At 41.8% G+C, this 19,796-nt stretch overlaps 1 long non-coding RNA gene across 1 annotated transcript; it reads right to left on the minus strand.

Moving 5' to 3' along the window:
• Positions 1–11,185: 11,185 nt before the first annotated feature.
• On the minus strand, positions 11,186–16,654 carry LOC121561211. The gene is made up of 3 exons (XR_005999178.1): positions 16,569–16,654; positions 11,543–11,589; positions 11,186–11,257 (listed from the first exon to the last, which is right to left on the minus strand). It is a non-coding gene; the product is annotated as an uncharacterized LOC121561211 (long non-coding RNA).
• Positions 16,655–19,796: the final 3,142 nt, after the last annotated feature.

Consider the following 19,796-nt stretch of genomic DNA (forward strand, 5'->3'; position numbering starts at 1 on the left):
ATTGTCTAGCCCAGCTGATTTGTAGGGGTCCAGATTTTGCAGCTCTTTCAGAACATCAGCTGTCTGAATTTGTGTGAAGGAGAAGCGGGGGGGCATGGGCAAGTTGCAGCGGAGGGTGCAGAGTTGGTGGCCGGGGTAGTGGTAGCCAGGTGGAAAGCATGGCCAGCCGTAGCAAAATGCTTTTTGAAATTCTCGATTATTGTAGATTTATCGGTGGTGATAGTGTTTCCTAGCCTCAGTGCAGTGGGCAGCTGGGAAGAAGTGCTCTTATTCTCCATGGACTTTACAGTGTCCCAAGACTTTTTGGAGTTAGTGCTACAGGATGCAAATTTCTGTTTGAAAAAGTTAGCCTTTGCTTTCCTGACTGCTTGTGTATATTGGTTCCTAACTTCCCTGAAAAGTTGCATATCGCGGGGGCTATTTGATGCTAATGCAGTACGCCACAGGATGTTTTTGTGCTGGTCAAGGGCAGTCAAGTCTGAGGAGAACCAGGGGCTATATCTGTTCTTAGATCTGTATTTTTTGAATGGGGCATTTTATTTAAGATTGAGAGGAAATTACTTTTAAAGAACAACCAGGCATCCTCTACTGACGGAATGAGATCTATATCCATCCAGGATACCTGGGCCAGGTCAATTAGGAAGGCCTGCTCGCTAAAGTGTTTTAGGGAGCGTTTGACAGTGATGAGGGGTGGTCGTTTGACCGTGGACCCGTTACGGACGCAGGCAATAAGGCAGTGATCGCTGAGATCCTGGTTGAAGACAGCAGAGGTGTATTTAGAGGGTAAGTTAGTCAGGATGATATCTATGAGGGTACCCATGTTTACAGATTTAGGGTTGTACCTGGTAGGTTCGTTGATAATTTGTGTGAGATTGAGGGCATCTACTTTGGATTGCAGGATGGCCGGGGTGTTAAGCATATCCCAATTTACGTCACCAAGCAGTACGAACTCTGAGGATAAATGGGGGGCAATCAATTCACATATGGTGTCCAGGGCACAGCTGGGGGCTGAGGGGGGTCTGTAGCAAGCGGCAACAGTGAGAGACTTATTTCTGGAAAGGTGGATTTTTAGAAGTAGAAGCTCAAACTGTTTGGCCACAAACCTGGATAGTATGATAGAGCTCTGCAGGCTATCTCTACAGTAGATTGCAACTCCACCCCCTTTGGCAGTTCTATCTAGACGGAAAATGTTATAGTTGGGGATGGAAATTTCAGAATTTTTGGTGGCCTTCCTAAGCCAGGATTCAGACACTGTTAGAACATCAGGGTTGGCGGAGTGTGCTAACGCAGTGAATAACTCAAACTTAGGAGGTAGACTTCTGATATTAACATGCAAGAAACCAAGGCTTTTGCGATTACAGAAGTCAACAAATGATAGCGCCTGGGGAGTAGGAGTGATACTGAGGGCTGCAGGGCCTGGGTTAGCCTCCACATCACCAGAGGAACAGAGGAGGACTAGAATAAGGATACGGCTAAAGGCTTTAAGAACTGGTCTTCTAGTGCGTTGGGTACATAGAATAAAGGGGGCAGATTTCCAGGCGTTGTAGAAAAGATTCAGGGCATTATGTACAGACAAGGATATGGAAGGTTATGAGTAAAGTGGAGGTAAACCTAAGCGTTGGGTAACAATGAAAGAGATAGCATCACTGGAGGCACCGATTGAGTCGGTCTCCACGTGTATAGGGGGTGGGACAAAGGAGTTATCTAAGGCAGGTTTAGCTGGGCTGGGGGATCTACAGTGAAATAGTACAATTAGAAATAACCGAAACAGCAATAAGCAAACCATATTGACATGGGAGAGAGGCATAAAGCAATCACAGGTGTAATTTGAGAAAGCTAAGACAACAGCTGGTAATGACTACACAGTGTGGGCTGAGGCTAAACATTAACAGGATGCGGTACCGTAAAAAGGAACAATCCAGCAGGCATCAGCTGTATAGCTGAGTTATCATAAGGTCCGGTGAACAGCAATAGGATAGTTCGGAGGTAGTTCGGGGGCTGCTAAAGCACTAGCGAGCAAGAGGCAACGGCTAGCGTGTGCTAGCGGGCCGGGGCTAGCAGATGAAATCTTCGTGGTCGACGTCGTACCGGGAAGCCTGTTGTAACCACATCAGACGATTTCGTCGGCAGACCAGTCGTGTAGGATCGGCGGGGCTCCGTGTCAACACTAGGTGGTCCCGTCCGGTTGACAGAGAGGTAGATAGCCGGGAGATGGGCCTAGCTCAGGATGATTAGCCAAACCACAACGTCCATTTTGTTGCAGCTAGCTGGTAGCGATGAATCCGGAGTTAAAGGTCCAGTGATTCAGTGATTCCGGCAGAAAAACTGATATGTTCTGGGTCGATAACGCGCTGTGCAGACAGTGCAGACTGGCCGAATAATAGTCCAGGCTAGAGCTGGCTGGTAGGTGGTGCAGGCCACGGACAATGGTGAAAAACCGCTAACGGTAGCTAATAGCAAGTAGCTAGTTAGCTGGCTACTCCCGTCCAGTAGACCGAGAGGTAGATAGCCGGGATATGGGCCTGGCTCTAGGCTAGCTAGAGGCTAACTGGTGCTTGCATCGGGGGCAGTGGTGATTAACCAAACAGCAACATCCATTCGGTTGCGGCTAGCTAGTTGCGATCCGGTGATTAATGTCCAGTGATTAAATTATTCCGGCAGAAAAATCCAATGTTCTGGGTGAAATACCGCTAACTGTGGCTAATAGCAAGTAGCTAGTTAGCTGGCTAGCTAGTTTCAACTGGAGATTCTAGATAAAAGGTAAGTCAATAATAGAATCCGTTCCACATTGAGTGAGGCGGGTTGCAGGAAAGTATATTTTGTAGAAGGATGAAAAGTCTGATAGGGAAATATGTACGAAAAATACAAAAAAAAACAGGGTATTTACAGGCTATTTACAGACACACGACAAAAACAGGACTGCACTACTACGCCATCTTGGATTAAGCTGAGGGAGATTCCTAGATGTGAGAGAATTCCTAGATGTGAGAAGTGTGCAGGAGGGCATGAGATGAAGGAATGTGTTTTATCGATGGAGAAAGTTGTGTGTTTTAGCTGTGGGGGTGCCCATGGGGCTGGAGATCGGATGTGTCCGGTGAGAGAAAGGCAGGTTGAGGTTGACAGGGTTAGAGTAGTACAGAAAGTGTCTTATGCCGAAGCAGTGAAGAGAGTGGTAGAGGAAGATGGGTACAGGGTGAAGGATACTGAGAGGATTCCTCTAAGTAGGCAGAGACCAAGAGAGAGTGATGGGAAGAACATGTGCTTCAGTAAGGTGGGCTTTTTAGCATAGCAGGATACAAAGTTCCATCTTGAGTTGATGGGTAGGCTACAGTTTGGGATCTGGAAATAATGGTAATTTCAATTATTTAACCATTGATTCTATTCTTGGGTAATATAATGTATAAATGTACACCAAGGTAATTCTTTGTCATGCCTCATCTTAGGAGGATCAGATGGTGATGGGTCTCTGCAGGGTCAGGCAACCAGTTGAAGAACACTCTGTGACGGCGCTGAGGTGAACTTTTGCAGATACAGCAAACACTGGACAGAAAACACTGGACAAGCCAGAAGCTTCATAGATTGAAACCTCTAAAGTTGATGGATGGTATTAATGTCAAGTTATGTATCACTGGATTGAATTTATTACATGATTATGGGTATACTGTGCAACTTTCATAGGGTCTGGATGACTTATATGGAATAATATACGACAAAAGGAGTTTCTATTGAAAACATGCCAACGTCAAGGGAAAAACCTATTTAGGCAATCCCTAGCTGCTGGGCTGATCAGTCCTGGCCCTGGGGGTATGCCGTACTATTGGTTGTCACTGGCCTTGGCCTAACACACCTGAAACCAATAATGAATGTTTCACTAAGATCCTAAAGCTGAGTGGGATGTGTTGGGTTGGTGCGCTGGTTTACTCCAAAGGTTTGGATTTGAAATCAAACAATGACTGTGAGGTTAAAATGCAGTCTGTCAGCTTTCATTTGAGGGTATTTTCATCCATATCGGGTGAACTGTTTAGAAAATACAGCACTTTTGTACATAGTCCCCCCATTTTAGGGGAGCAAAAGCAATGGGACAAATTCACTTGTACAGTGAGGGTAAAAGGTATTTGATCCCCTGCTGATTTTGTACGTTTGCCCTCTGACAAAGACATGATCAGTCTATAATTTTAATGGTAGGTTTATTTGAACAGTGAGATACAGAATAACAACAAAAAAATCCAGAACAACGCATGTAAAAAATGTTATGAATTGATTTGCATTTTAATGAGGGAAATAAGTATTTCACCCCTCTGCAAAACATGACTTAGTACTTGGTGGCAAAACCCTTGTTGGCAATCACAGAGGTCAGACGTTTCTTGTAGTTGGCCACCAGGTTTGCACACATCTCAGGAGGGATTTTGTCCCACTCCTCTTTGCAGATCATTAAGGTTTCGAGGATGATGTTTGGCAACTCGAACCTTCAGCTCCCTCCACAGATTTTCTATGGGATTAAGGTCTGGAGACTGGCTAGTCCACTCCAGGACCTTTATCTGCTTCTTTTTGAGCCACTCCTTTGTTGCCTTGGCCGTGTGTTTTGGGTCATTGTCATGCTGGAATACCCATCCACGACCCATTTTCAATGCCCTGGCTGAGGGAAGGTGGTTCTCATCCAAGATTTGACGGTACATGGCCCCGTCCATGATCCCTTTGATGCGGTGAAGTTGTCCTGTCCCCTTGGCAGAAAAACACCCCCAAAGCATAATGTTTCCACCTCCATGTTTGACGGTGGGGATGGTGTTCTTGGGGTCATAGGCAGCATTCCTCCTCCTCCAAACACGGAAGAGTTGAGTTGATGCCAGAGAGCTCGATTTTGGTCTCATCTGACCACAACACTTTCACCCAGTTCTCCTCTGAATCATTCAGATGTTCATTGGCAAACTTCAGACGGGCCTGTACATGTGCTTTCTTGAGCAGGGGGACATTGCGGGCGCTGCAGGATTTCAGTCCTTCACGGCGTAGTTTGTTACCAATTGCTTTCTTGGTGACTATGGTCCCAGCTGCCTTGAGATCATAGACAAGATCCTCCCGTGTAGTTCTGGGCTGATTCCTCACCGTTCTCATGATCATTGCAACTCCACGAGGTGAGTTCTTGCATGGAGCCCCAGGCCGAGGGAGATTGACAGTTCTTTTGTGTTTCTTCCATTTGCGAATAATCACACCAACTGTTGTCACCTTCTCACCAAGCTGTTTGGCTATGATCTTGTAGCCCATTCCAGCCTTGTGTAGGTCTACAATCTTGTCCCTGACATCCTTGGAGAGCTCTTTGGTCTTGGCCGTCTGTGGACAGGTGTCTTTTATACAGGTAACACACTGAGATTAGGAGCACTCCCTTTAAGAGTGTGCTCCTAACTCAGCTTGTTACCTGTATAAAAGACACCTGGGAGCCAGAAATCTTTCTGATTGAGAGGGGGTCAAATACTTATTTCCCTCATTAAAATGCAAATCAATTTATAACTTTTTTGACATGCATTTTTCTGGATTTCTTTGTTGTTATTCTGTCTCTCACTGTTCAAATAAACCTACCATTAAAATTATAGACTGATAATTTCTTTGTCAGTGGGCAAACGTACAAAATCAGCAGGGGATCAAATACTTTTTTCCCTCACTGTATGTGTATTAAAGCAGTAAAAAGTTAACACATTCAAGCTTGTGACTCTACACATTTGTTGGATGCATTTGCTGTTTGGTTTGGTTATGTTTCAGATTATTCTGTGTCCAATAGATATTAATGGTAAATAATGTATTGTGTCATTTTGGAGTCACTTTTATTATAAATAAGAGCATAATATGTTTCTAAAACATTTCTACATTATTGTGGGTGCGACCATGATTACGGATAATTCTGAATGAATCGTGAATAATTATGAGTAATAAAGTTACAGACGCACAAATATCATACCCTCAGATCAAATCAAATTGTATTTGTCACATACACATGTTTAGCAGATGTTATAGCGGGTGTAGCGCAATACTTGTGCTACTAGCTCCAACAGTGCAGTAATATCTAACAAGTAATATCTAACAATTTCACAACATATACCCAATACACACAAATCTAAGTAAGGAATGGAATTAAGAATATACAGTTGAAGTCGGAAGTTTACATATACCTTAGCAAAATACATTTAAACTCAGTTTTTCACAATTCCTGACATTTAATCCTAGTAAAAATTCCCTGTTTTAGGTCAGTTAGGATCACCACTTCATTTTATGAAGATGAAATGTCAGAATAATAGTAGAGAGAATGATTTATTTCAGCTTTTATTTCTTTCATCACATTCCCAGTGGGTCAGAAGTTTACATAAACTCAATTAGTATTTGGTAGCATTGCCTTTAAATTGTTTAACTTGGGTCAAACGTTTCGGGTAGCCTTCTACAAGCTTCCCACAATAAGTTGGATGAATTTTGGCCCATTCCTCCTGACAGAGCTGGTGTAACTGAGTCAGGTTTGTAGGCCTCCTTGCTTGCACACACTTTTTCAGGTCTGCCCACACATTTTCTATAGGATTGAGGTCTTAGGACTTTGTTGTCCTTAAGCCATTTTGCCACAACTGTGGAAGTATGCTTGGGGTCATTGTCCATTTGGAAGACCCATTTGCGACCAAGCTTTAACTTCCTGACTGATGTCTTGAGATGTTGCTTCAATATATCCACATAATTTTCCTTCCTCATGATGCCATCTATTTTGTTTAGTGCACCAGTCCCTCCTGCAGTAAAGCACCCCCACAGCATGATGCTGCCACCCCCGTGCTTCACGTTGGGATGGTGTTCTTCGGCTTGCAAGCATCCCCCTTTTTCCTCCAAACATAACAATGGTCATTATGGCCAAACAGTTCTATTTTTGTTTCATCAGACCAGAGGACATTTCTCAAAAAAGTATGATCTTTGTCCCCATGTGCAGTTGTAAACCGTAGTCTGGCTTTTTTATGGCGGTTTTGGAGCAGTGGCTTCTTCCTTGCTGAGCGGCCTTTCAGGTTATGTCGATATAGGACTCGTTTTACTGTGGATATAGATACTTTTGTACCTGTTTCCTCCAGCATCTTCACAAGTTCCTTGTTCTGGGATTGATTTGCACTTTTCGCACCAAAGTACGTTCATCTCTAGGAGACCGAACGCATCTCCTTCCTGAGCGGTATGATGGCTGCGTGGTCCCATGGTGTTTATACTTGTGTACTATTGTTTTTACAGATGAACGTGGTACCTTCAGGCATTTAGAAATTGCTCCAAAGGATGAACCAGACTTGTGGCGGTCTACAATTATTTTTCTGAGGTCTTGGCTGATTTCTTTTGATTTTCCCATGATGTCAAGCAAAGAGGCACTGAGTTTGAAGGTAGGCCTTGAAATACATCCACAGGTACACTTCCAGTTGTCTCAAATGATGGCAATTAGCCTATCAGAAGCTTCTAAAGCCATGACATAATTTTCTGGAATTTTCCAAGCTGTTTAAAGGCACAGTCAACTTAGTGTATGTAAACTTCTGACCCACTGGAATTGTGATACAGTGAATTATAAGTGAAATAATCTGTCTGTAAAAATTGTTAGAAAAATTACTTGTGTCATGCACAAATTAGATGTCCTAACCGACTTGCCAAAACTATAGTTTGTTAACAAGAAATGTGTGTAGTAGTTCAAAAACATGTTTTAATGACTCCAACCTAAGTGTATGTAAACTTCCGACTTCAACTGAATACATATATGGATGAGCAATGACAGAGCGGCATGGAATAAGATACAGTAGAATATTATAGAATACAGTATATACATATGAGATGAGTAATGCAAGATATGTAAACATTATTAAAGTGACTAGTGTTCCATTTCTTAAAGTCGCCAGGGATTTCAATAGGCAGCAGCAGCCTATAATGTTCTAGTGATGGCTATTTAACAGTCTGATGGCCTTGAGATAGAAGCTGTTTTTCAGTCTCTCGGTCCCAGCTTTGATGCAGCTGTACTGACCTTGCCTTCTGGATGATAGCGGGGTGAACAGGCAGTGGCTCGGTTGGTTGATGTCCTTGATGATCTTTTTGTCCTTCCTACGACATCGGGTGCTGTAGGTGTCCTGGAGGGCGGGTAGTTTGCCCCCGGTAATGAGTTCAGCAGACCGCACCACCCTCTGGATAGCCCTGCGGTTGCGGGCAGTGCAGTTGCTGTACCAGGCGGTGATACAGCCCGACAGGATGCTTTCAATTGTGCATCTGTAAAAGTTTGTAAGGGTTTTAGGTGCCAAGCCACATTTCTTCAGCCTCCTGAGGTTGAAGAGGCTCTGTTGCGCCTTCTTCACCACACTGTCTGCGTGGGTGGACCATTTTAGTTTGTCAGTGATGTGTACGCCAAGGAACTTGAAGCTTTCCACCTTCTCCACTGCGGTCCCGTCGATGTGGATATGGGGGTGCACTCTGCTGTTTCCTGTAGTCCATGATCATCTCCTTTGTTTTGTTGACGTTGAGTGAGAGGTTATTTTCCTGGCACCACACTCCCAGAGCCCTCACCTCCTCCCTGTAAGCTGTCTCATCATTGTTGGGAATCAAGCCTACTACTGTTGTGTCGTCTGCAAACTTGATGATTGAGTTGGATGCTCCGGTACCTCAGAGCCCCCCTCTCAGCTCACTTTTTGTTCCGGCACCTCTCAATTTACAAATTAAGCACTGGTGGTGTGGTTGCGTTGGAAGCCAATGGTTTGGTATCTTGATATGGCGTTGTCACTTTGGAGGCACTGATGTTCATTAGTATCTGGTTGTGTTGTCCCATGAAAAGCCACTGAAGTTGTCTGCTTTTGGTGATGTTTGATGTTGTGTTGGTATCTGGTTAGGGCGTTGTTACGTTTGAAGTTGTGTTGGCATTTACAAAACATTGGAGACATACAGTGGGGAGAACAAGTATTTGATACACTGCCGATTTTGCAGGTTTTCCTACTTACAAAGCATGTAGAGGTCTGTAATTTCACATTGTATGATTTTTTAGTAATTAATTTGCATTTTATTGCATGACATAAGTATTTGATCACCTACCAACCAGTAAGAATTCCAGCTCTCACAGACCTGTTAGTTTTTCTTTAAGAAGCCCTCATGTTCTCCACTCATTACCTGTATTAACTGCACCTGTTTGAACTCATTAACTGTATAAAAGACACCTGTCCACACGCTCAATCAAACAGACTCCAACCTCTCCACAATGGCCAAGACCAGAGAGCTGTGTAAGGACATCAGGGATAAAATTGTAGACCTGCACAAGGCTGGGATGGGCTACAGGACAATAGGCAAGCAGCTTGGTGAGAAGGCAACAACTGTTGGCGCAATTATTAGAAAATGGAAGAAGTTCAAGATGACGGTCAATCATCCTCGGTCTGGGGCTCCATGCAAGATCTCACCTCGTGGGGCATCAATGATCATGAGGAAGGTGAGGGATCAGCCCAGAACTACACGGCAGGACCTGGTCAATGACCTGAAGAGAGCTGGGACCACAGTCTCAAAGAAAACCATTAGTAACACACTACGCCGTCATGGATTAAAATCCTGCAGCGCATGCAAGGTCCCCCTGCTCAAGCCAGCGCATGTCCAGGCCCGTCTGAAGTTTGCCAATTACCCTCTGGATGATCCAGAGGAGGAATGGGAGAAGGTCATGTGGTCTGATGAGACAAAATTAGAGCTTTATGGTCAAAACTCCACTCGCCGTGTTTGGAGGAAGAAGAAAGATGAGTACAACCCCAAGAACACCATCCCAACCGCATGGAGGTGGAAACATCATTCTTTGGGGATGCTTTTCTGCAAAGGGGACAGGACGACTGCACCGTATTGAGGGGAGGGAGGATGGATGGGGCCATGTATTGCGAGATCTTGGCCAACAACCTCCTTCCCTCAGTAAGAACATTGAAGATGGGTCATGGCTGGGTCTTCCAGCATGACAACGACCCGAAACACACAGCCAGGGCAACAAAGGAGTGGCTCCGTAAGAAGCATCTCAAGGTCCTGGAGTGGCCTAGCCAGTCTCCAGAATTGAACCCAATAGAAAATCTTTGGAGGGAGCTGAAAGTCTTTATTGCCCAGCACAGCCCCGAAACCTGAAGGATCTGGAGAAGGTCTGTATGGAGGAGTGGGCTAAAATCCCTGCTGCAGTGTGTGCAAACCTGGTCGAGACCTACAGGAAATGTATGATCTCTGTAATTGCAAACAAAGGTTTCTGTACCAAATATTAAGTTCTGCTTTTCTGATGTATCAAATACTTATGTCATGCAATAAAATGCAAATTAATTACTTATAAATCATACAATGTGATTTTCTGGATTTTTGTTTTAGATTCCGTCTCTCACAGCTGATGTGTACCTATGATAAAAAATTACAGACCTCTACATGCTTTGTAAGTAGGAAAACCTGCAAAATCGGCAGTGTATCAAATACTTGTTCTCCCCACTGTATGTTCATGCTAGAGTGGCAGTAAGCTTTTGTCAATTATAGATAACATTCCATTCTGAAACCTTAGAGTTCTACTATTGTATTTTTTTATTGTATACAGTATCTTACAGTACCAAATTTCCTGAAACTTTCCAGAATTACAGGTAAATTCCTGGTGAATTACAAAACAAACTGGGACTATTCACAGCTTTTGCAACCCTAGTTACTGCTTACGAACCGCAAACAGATATAACAGTTACAAATACCTATATCTGTATTTACATTGTACCTGCCTATATAACTACCATGTAAATGTAGGTATTAGGGATATTTATTGTAAGGTGGGAATTCAAGTAAACCAGGAATTTTGCATGCAAAGAGAAGACAAGTACTCCAGCTACCAACTATCTTCTCCAAGTGTTTAAGTACTTGTGGTATCTGGTGGCAGATTAGTCATATTCAGCCTGAAATCACACAACCCGCAAGTGGCGATTAATTGAATGCAGACGTGTTTTTTGTGTAGTTTTGTTTTCTGCGTTTACCCTAACCACTTGGTAGCATCTGTTCGTGGTATTGTTCAGTAGCTGTGTTGATAACTGCATATTGCCATTCTAAATGTTATGAGGCAGTGATTTTGACAGCATCTAGTGTGGTCTCAATTAACATTGAATCTGTTTCCCAATTGGGGTTTGTTGCAATGGATTGTGTTGAAGTAGTTGGAATATTGATACATATGAAGGTACATTACCCATTATTGTATTGACCCAAAAACTTGTGGTTGTTGCTGTTGTGTTTGTCGCTGATGTCTTCCCTACTAGTCCTGTTAGAAAACAATTTAGAAAAATGTAAGACAAGACTATACATTCCAGTCCAATAAATCCATCCCCCCTTATACACTGTACAAGATCCTTTAAGTAGGCTAATAAAGTCATAACTATTATTTCCAAATATAGTGGTAAAAAGTGGCTATGAACTGCCTCATGAGCAAGTAGCTATTTTAACCTGTCAGGTTAACCCCTGAGGAACACACCCACACACACACAAAACACACACAGAAACACACACACACACACACAACTACCCCCCCACACACACAGTGTATTACCTGCTAGCAGAAGGAGAATCATCAGAGGCTCCATATCTGCCACGTCCCTGTAGAGGTATACAACATCAATCCATGCACATCAAATCTTAAATTTACATTAACCCAAATTGAATGACTTATGATATAGACCAGGGTTCCCCAACTGGTGGCCCGCGGGCCAAGTGATTATATTTGGCCCCCCAAATTTTCTGATAAAAAAAATATATGTGATTGTTGGACATAAAAGACTGTAAAAACAAATCAGCTCCAAGTGATTATAATTTTGGAAATCTATTCTAAAGTACTTCCATGCATAATAGAGAAATAGATGTGATCGTATACAAATGTAAGCAAGGTTTGAAATTATTGTTTTATTCAACTATTATATCTGTTTGGCCTTCTTGCGGTCAATTTGCAGTGAACTATATATTTGTAATTATGTTCCGGCCCCCTGACCATCCGCTCAAGAAAAAATCGTTCCGCAGCTGATTCTAGTTGATTATTCCTGATATAGACTAATATTAATATTAGTCCATAATATGGCAATTTAGGTCAATGATCAATGAACCCAATTAGATCGTACATTTACCAATGTTAAAGAAATTATCATGTCATATAGACTAACATTAATTAGTCCCTAATATTAATTTGTCCATAATATGTGAGATCAGTCAATATTCCAAAATCGTATAATGTTAATTGATATTCAAAAATAAATCCCCTAACTACTTTCAGTTGTGTTAACAGTATCCCTGTGCATTTACCAGTAGGCCTATGTCTCATATACTTGATAAATGCATTCAACCCTGTTCTCTGCTTTCAGTGTAGATTAGTGTATTATCCTAAAATCCATAAGAAGAAATAAGTATTGCTAACACACTTGTTTTTGGACAACATTGTCAATCTATCAAAGCTGTGACTAGATGTATCAAAAATTTAGTGATTTTGACCAAAGCCACGATAGCCCACGATGATGTATGCACTCACTAACTGTAAGTCGCTGGATAAGAGCGTCTGCTAAATGACTAAAATTGAAAATGTAAAATGTAGCCCCATCTAGCTCAAAGGGCTGTGTTTAGACAGGCAGCCCAATTATTATATTTTTTCCACTAAATGGTCTTTTGACCAATCACATCAGAACTTTTCACATCAGATCTTTTTCAGCGTTGATCTGATTGTTCTAAAGACCAATTAGTGAAAACAAGATCAGAATTGGGCTGCCTGTGTAAACATAGCCAAATTCAAACAATTCCTTCAACAACAGTACTTAAAAATGTGCTTTTATAGTAACCACTCTTGGGTCCCTTTGTTACAGTAAGCTTCGACCAAACCTCTAAAGGTGTAAATCCTAGTTATCTTAAAAAGATATTACAAAAATCTGTGACTTCAAGGCTTACAACCGGGACTCAACACCTAAGGGTGACAGATCAGAATTCCAACAGAGAATTCCTACTTACTTAATTTGACAAATCATAGGTTGGCATTTCACTGACAGTACATAATGTACACACACAGCGATGTGTTTATCCAGCCAGATTAGAACTTCAGTTCATAACATCCAAACCTGCGCTTCCCCATTCTCTGTTACTGTGTAATCTTTGTAGATCCTATCTCAGTGGGTGTTCCGAAGGCTGTTACAACACCTACATTTAATAGACTCTTTAAAACAGATAAGAGAGATGGACCAAAACCATTACTGTTTTATCTCAGCTCAACATTTGCATTTCTAGTTCATCTGCCCCTGTCATTTATATCTGGACTTTCAAACACCAAGTGCTGCTGAAAGATGAGAACCATTTATAGCTACAAATTAAAACCTGTTGGGGGGAAATGTGTGGCATTCGAACAAAGCTCACAGAACCAGTCTTGGAGAGGATGAGTGATAATACCATATCTCTCTCTCTCTCTCTCTCTCTCTCTCTCTCTCTCTCTCTCTCTCTCTCTCTCTCTCTCTCTCTCTCTCTCTCTCTCTCACTCTCACTCTCACTCTCACTTCCACTCTCACTCTCTCACGCTCGCTCTCTCTCTCTCTCTCTCTCGTGACAAGATACTTTCAGGAGAATAAATATATTTGCGGTTCATTTGATATCAAAGCAAATCAACTATAAATCAACTATTACCTGTCTTGTCTGTGCTATCAACCTATCAACTTTAAGCCTTGATAGATACAGTCAGGTCCAAAACTATTGGCACCCTTGATAAACATGAGAAAAAAAGACTGTATGAAATAAATAATACAAATACTGAGCTATATTGTATGCTCAATTCTTTTTGAAATTATATCATTTTATACAAATACTACTACTAAACAGGTGCCCCCTGTTTTTAATACACCAGCACCCGCCCCTTGCGAGGATAACGACACTGGGGATTAAAAAAATATGTTTTATGAGATTGGAGAACACATTGAGAGGGTTCTTAGACCATTCCTCCATACAGAGTTTTTCCAGGTCCTTGATATCCTTCATCTGTGCTTTTGACCACTATCTTTTTTTTAATTATTATATTTTTTGTTTGTTCTCTGAGCAATTGTAGTAGTATAAAATAGTACACATTTTAGGGCTGTGACAATGCCATGGTAAAAATGAAAACATGAAGCAGACAAAACTCTTTGGACCTGACTTTATTTTTACATCTCTAAGCTTCTGTTGAATATGAACTGTTCCACATTGCATGACATTCGAGATATTCCTGAATGCGGAACGTACAACTGAAGTAAAAACTCAAAGAACAAGTTGAGAACTTCCTAAGTGACTCACATTACTCAACAAAATGACCTCATTAGTTTAGGTGTCTGTTTAAGGTGTCTGTTTCTTTACTTTGCAGCAGCAAACTGTCAAGTCACTAGCTGTGACAAACCTGGGGGCAGGCTATTTGGGGCAGGCTTTATACAAATTAATTGTGAAACTACTTCTTGCTAAGGTGATGAGCGTCATCCTTCTCTGTACTAGAATAAGCCCCCATATTGACAAACTTGCTGGCTAGTACACATGTTGCACTGGTGAAGGACTCATGTTATTCTATAAACAGTGGCTCTAATGATTCCATTCTATCAGGAAGTACATTTAAATTCTTACTGAAGAATAATATTTATTGCTCACAAAATGTGCCTTCATCTTTGGAAATGTAACCCTGGTTGCTATATCTTCATATCGAGTCATTCATATACTTATGGGAGTTATTCAGATAATTTAAGACAGAGATATGCATTCTGAGAAGCTGCTCAAGTCTGACATTACTTGCAGTGAGCACGGTTACATGCACACAATAATATGTTTATTGTGGATAGTCAGATTAACATAAAAGTTTGTTTATATGCATTGAAAGAAGAACAATTTCCCTAATAATCCTGCTTACATGGAAATCAGGCTACCTGATGGGACTTTTGATGAATGCAGAAAATCGGCAATCAAAATAAACCGTCTACAACAGTGACCATGTTATTTTTGTGAAGCCTTTTTGATTCTGAGTTTGGACATATAAAGTTTGTATGTGAAAACGACTTCTAAGATGCACAGGAGGCTGTTGAGGGAAGGACGGCTCATAATAATGGAAGCTCACTATTGTTTCCAGCCCCTACTCATAATAATGGAAGCTCACTATAGGTTCCAGCCCCTACTAGATTGGCTGTTGATAACATGAGGGTGAAGCAAGCTTGGCTATCCGTAGTTACACATTAAAAGGATCTCTGCTGTAAGAGGGAGGCTTGCACTACCGGTGCTAGCACATGCGCAGATCAAATAAACCACTGGCCAATTAGGCTGTTTACATTTCCTAATAATTCTAAAGATTGCTCAGAAAACCAGGTGTTTTAATCAGCGTATGCTTACTTCGATTTTGACCTTACGTCGATTAAGATAAGCAGAGTAAGGTCTTTACATGACTACTTCCATACTACACTGAACAAAAATATAAACACCACATGTAAAGTGTTGGTCCAATGTTTCATGAGCTGAAATCAAAGATCCCACAAATGTTCCATCCGCACAAAAAGTTTACATCCCTGTTAGTGAGCATTTCTCATTTGCCAAGATAATTCATCCACGTGACAGGTGTGGCATATCAAGAAGCTGATTAAAGAGCATGATAATTACACAGGTGCACCTTGTGCTGGGGACAATAAAAGGCCACTCTAAAATGTGTAGTGGAATGGGAATGGGCCAAAATTCACCCAACTTATTGTGGGAAGCTTGTGGAAGGCTACCCAAAACGTTTGACCCAAGTTAAACAATTTAAAGGCAGTGCTACCAAATACTAATTGAGTGTATGCAAACTTCTGACCCACTGGGAATGTGATGAAATAAATAAAAGCTGAAAGAAATCATTCTCTCTACAATTATTCGGACATTTCACGTTCTTAAAATAAAGTGGTGATCCTAACTGACCTAAAACAGGCAATTTTTACTAGGATTAAATGTCAGGAATTGTGAAAAACTGAGTTTAAATGTATTTGGCTAAGGTGTATGTAAACTTCCGACTTCAGCTGTACTTTTATGATTAAGTGTCTTAATACATTAACCCTATTAAGGATGTTTTCTGAAATATGTGTTTGACCAATAAAAAATACATCAAACATGACAGCAGATATTATTCCAAATATCAATAAAATCACAATATCCCGTAGCCTATAAGTGGTTCTCAAACTTCTCCTAGTCTTTCTATATGTTTGATTTATTCCAGAGCTTGCACACTTGATTTAAATTGTCAACTAATCATCAAACCAGTTCAGGCGTCCCCGAGGAGAGGTTTGAGAAACCATGGCTACATCAACACCTAGGCTACATCAACACCTTCGTGCACTGCTATACAAATATCCTGTCAAGCAATCACTCAACAGATGCCCCACGCCTTTAATTGCAACCAAAACAGTTCTAAAGAACATCAGAATTAATTGGCTATATTGTCTTTGGAAGACGCCCCATTAATAACAGATGGTGCAGATGTGCCAGTGTTCAATTGCATACAAGGTCTTGAAATATGACAAAACATTGCTGTGAAATTTGAACAAGCAAACATGGCCATCAAATTCACTGCAGCTGCATTTTACCTGAGAAGAAGTTGTCCTATATCCGAGACGTTGTCAGCTAGGACCTATGGATTGTAGCCTACTCAAATTAGAAATTATGCACAAATAACTTCTCCTCCTCGCTTTCTGAGAACTGAAGATGAACAACTTCTGGAAAAATGGTGTTGTATGATGACAAATAATGAAACTTGAAGTTTGGCCAACCAGTGTGGTTCTAACCCATTTATAGGCTAAGTGGTTAAAACTTGCGGGACTCGTTTGGCAGCTGCCATTGATGAGCATCATTCATGCCTGTCAAAAAGTGTAGCCTACTATAATCCTGGTAGGAGCAGAGATGCAGTGGTAACGATGATACAGATTAGGAACTTCCTCATTCCTCCTCCTCAACTCTCCCCTGGTCAAGTATCAATAGGGCTGCAACGGGACGCACCCTACTTTCCAAAGTTATGGTTCCAGGAACTGACAAGGCACTTATTTTTAACATACACATTTCAACAACATGCTGGTTATCGTGGTTTAAACGTTCAATAGCTAAAACATCTCTGGGGTGAACTATTCATTCAAAAGATTACAAATCACATTAAAAAAACTTGATGTATTGATATAACGTATTTTCATACAGTATTTGCTAATGTCTTTGATCTCATATTGAGAGGAGGAGGACACGCCATGTAATTATTTATGTCACTGGTGGTTGCCAGAAGGTCTGCGTGCCAAGATAGCTTGGAGCCACTTATGTTAATCTTAGAATGAGTACGTGATGGAATGTCCTTATTAGGGTGCGAGCTGACTAGGTTGCAAGATGATGCTATTGTTATTGGGATTGACACTCAATAATGGTTGGCAACTGTTGGATAGAATTAGCTCGGAAAGCATTATACAGTGGGGCAAAAAAGTATTTAGTCAGCCACCAATTGTGCAAGTTCTCCCACTTAAAAAGATGAGAGAGGCCTGTAATTTTCATCATAGGTACACGTCAACTATGACAGACAAATTGAGAAAAGAAAATCCAGAAAATCACATTGTAGGATTTTTAATGAATTTATTTGCAAATTATGGTGGAAAATAAGTATTTGGTCACCTACAAACAAGCAAGATTTCTGGCTCTCACAGACCTGTAACTTCTTCTTTAAGAGGCTCCTCTGTCCTCCACTCGTTACCTGTATTAATGGCACCTGTTTGAACTTGTTATCAGTATAAAAGACACCTGTCCACAACCTCAAACAGTCACACTCCAAACTCCACTATGGCCAAGACCAAAGAGCTGTCAAAGGACACCAGAAACAAAATTGTAGACCTGCACCAGGCTGGGAAGACTGAATCTGCAATAGGTAAGCAGCTTGGTTTGAAGAAATCAACTGTGGGAGCAATTATTAGGAAATGGAAGACATACAAGACCACTGATAATCTCCCTCGATCTGGGGCTCCACGCAAGATCTCACCCCGTGGGGTCAAAATGATCACAAGAACGGTGAGCAAAAATCCCAGAACCACACGGGGGACCTAGTGAATGACCTGCAGAGAGCTGGGACCAAAGTACAAAGCCTACCATCAGTAACACACTACGCCGCCAGGGACTCAAATCCTGCAGTGCTAGACGTGTCCCCCTGCTTAAGCCAGTACATGTCCAGGCCCGTCTGAAGTTTGCTAGAGTGCATCCAGAAGAGGATTGGGAGAATGTCATATGGTCAGATGAAACCAAAATATAACTTTTTGGTAAAAACTCAACTCGTTGTGTTTGGAGGACAAAGAATGCTGAGTTGCATCCAAAGAACACCATACCTACTGTGAAGCATGGGAGTGAAAACATCATACTTTGGGGCTGTTTTTCTGCAAAGGGACCAGGACGACTGATCCGTGTAAAGGAAAGAATGAATGGGGCCATGTATCGTGAGATTTTGAGTGAAAACCTCCTTCCATCAGCAAGGGCATTGAAGATGAAACGTGGCTGGGTCTTTCAGCATGACAATGATCCCAAACACACCGCCCGGGCAACGAAGGAGTGGCTTCGTAAGAAGCATTTCAAGGTCCTGGAGTCTCCAGATCTCAACCCCATAGAAAATCTTTGGAGGGAGTTGAAAGTCCGTGTTGCCCAGCGACAGCCCCAAAACATCACTGCTCTAGAGGAGATCTGCATGGAGGAATGGGCCAAAATACCAGCAACAGTGTGTGAAAACCTTGTGAAGACTTACAGAAAACGTTTGACCTGTGTCATTGCCAACAAAGGGTATATAACAAAGTATTGAGAAACTTTTGTTATTGACCAAATACTTATTTTCCACCATAATTTGCAAATAAATTCATTAAAAATCCTACAATGTGATTTTCTGGATTTTTTTCCCTCATTTTGTCTGTCATAGTTGACGTGTACCTATGATGAAAATTACAGGCCTCTCTCATCTTTTTAAGTGGGAGAACTTGCACAATTGGTGGCTGACTAAATACTTTTTTTCCCCACTGTATAAGCTGAGAAGTTTTCTAAGTAAGTGATTCAGATGACAATAGGCTATGCCAATACCGCTTGCCATGCGAATCCAGTACTGTAATATTAAATAACTTTGAACCAACTCTCCATCTAAGTGTTTAACTATTCTCTTACATCCTGAAGTACTGATACCAGAGAAACCCTTGACCAGCACAAAAACATCCTGTGGCGTATTGCATTAGCATCAAATAGCCCCCGTGATATGCAACTTTTCAGGGAAGTTAGGAACCAATATACACAAGCAGTCAGGAAAGCAAAGGCTAACTTTTTCAAACAGAAATTTGCATCCTGTAGCACTAACTCCAAAAAGTTTTGGGACACTGTAAAGTCCATGGAGAATAAGAGCACTTCCTCCCAGCTGCCCACTGCACTGAGGCTAGGAAACACTATCACCACCGATAAATCTACAATAATCGAGAATTTCAACAAGCATTTTGCTACGGCTGGCCATGCTTTCCACCTGGCTACCACTACCCCGGCCACCAACTCTGCACCATCCGCTGCAACTTGCCCATGCCCCCCCGCTTCTCCTTCACACAAATTCAGACAGCTGATGTTCTGAAAGAGCTGCAAAATCTGGACCCCTACAAATCAGCTGGGCTAGACAATCTGGACCCTTTCTTTCTAAAACTAGCCGCCGAAATTGTCGCAACCCCTATTACTAGCCTGTTTAACCTCTCTTTCGTAACGTCTGAGATCCCCAGAGATTGGAAAGCTGCCGCGGTCATCCCCCTCTTCAAAGGGGGTGACACTCTAGATCCAAA

This window comes from Coregonus clupeaformis, unplaced genomic scaffold (assembly GCF_020615455.1).
Source record: "Coregonus clupeaformis isolate EN_2021a unplaced genomic scaffold, ASM2061545v1 scaf0606, whole genome shotgun sequence".
Taxonomy (NCBI): domain Eukaryota; kingdom Metazoa; phylum Chordata; class Actinopteri; order Salmoniformes; family Salmonidae; genus Coregonus; species Coregonus clupeaformis.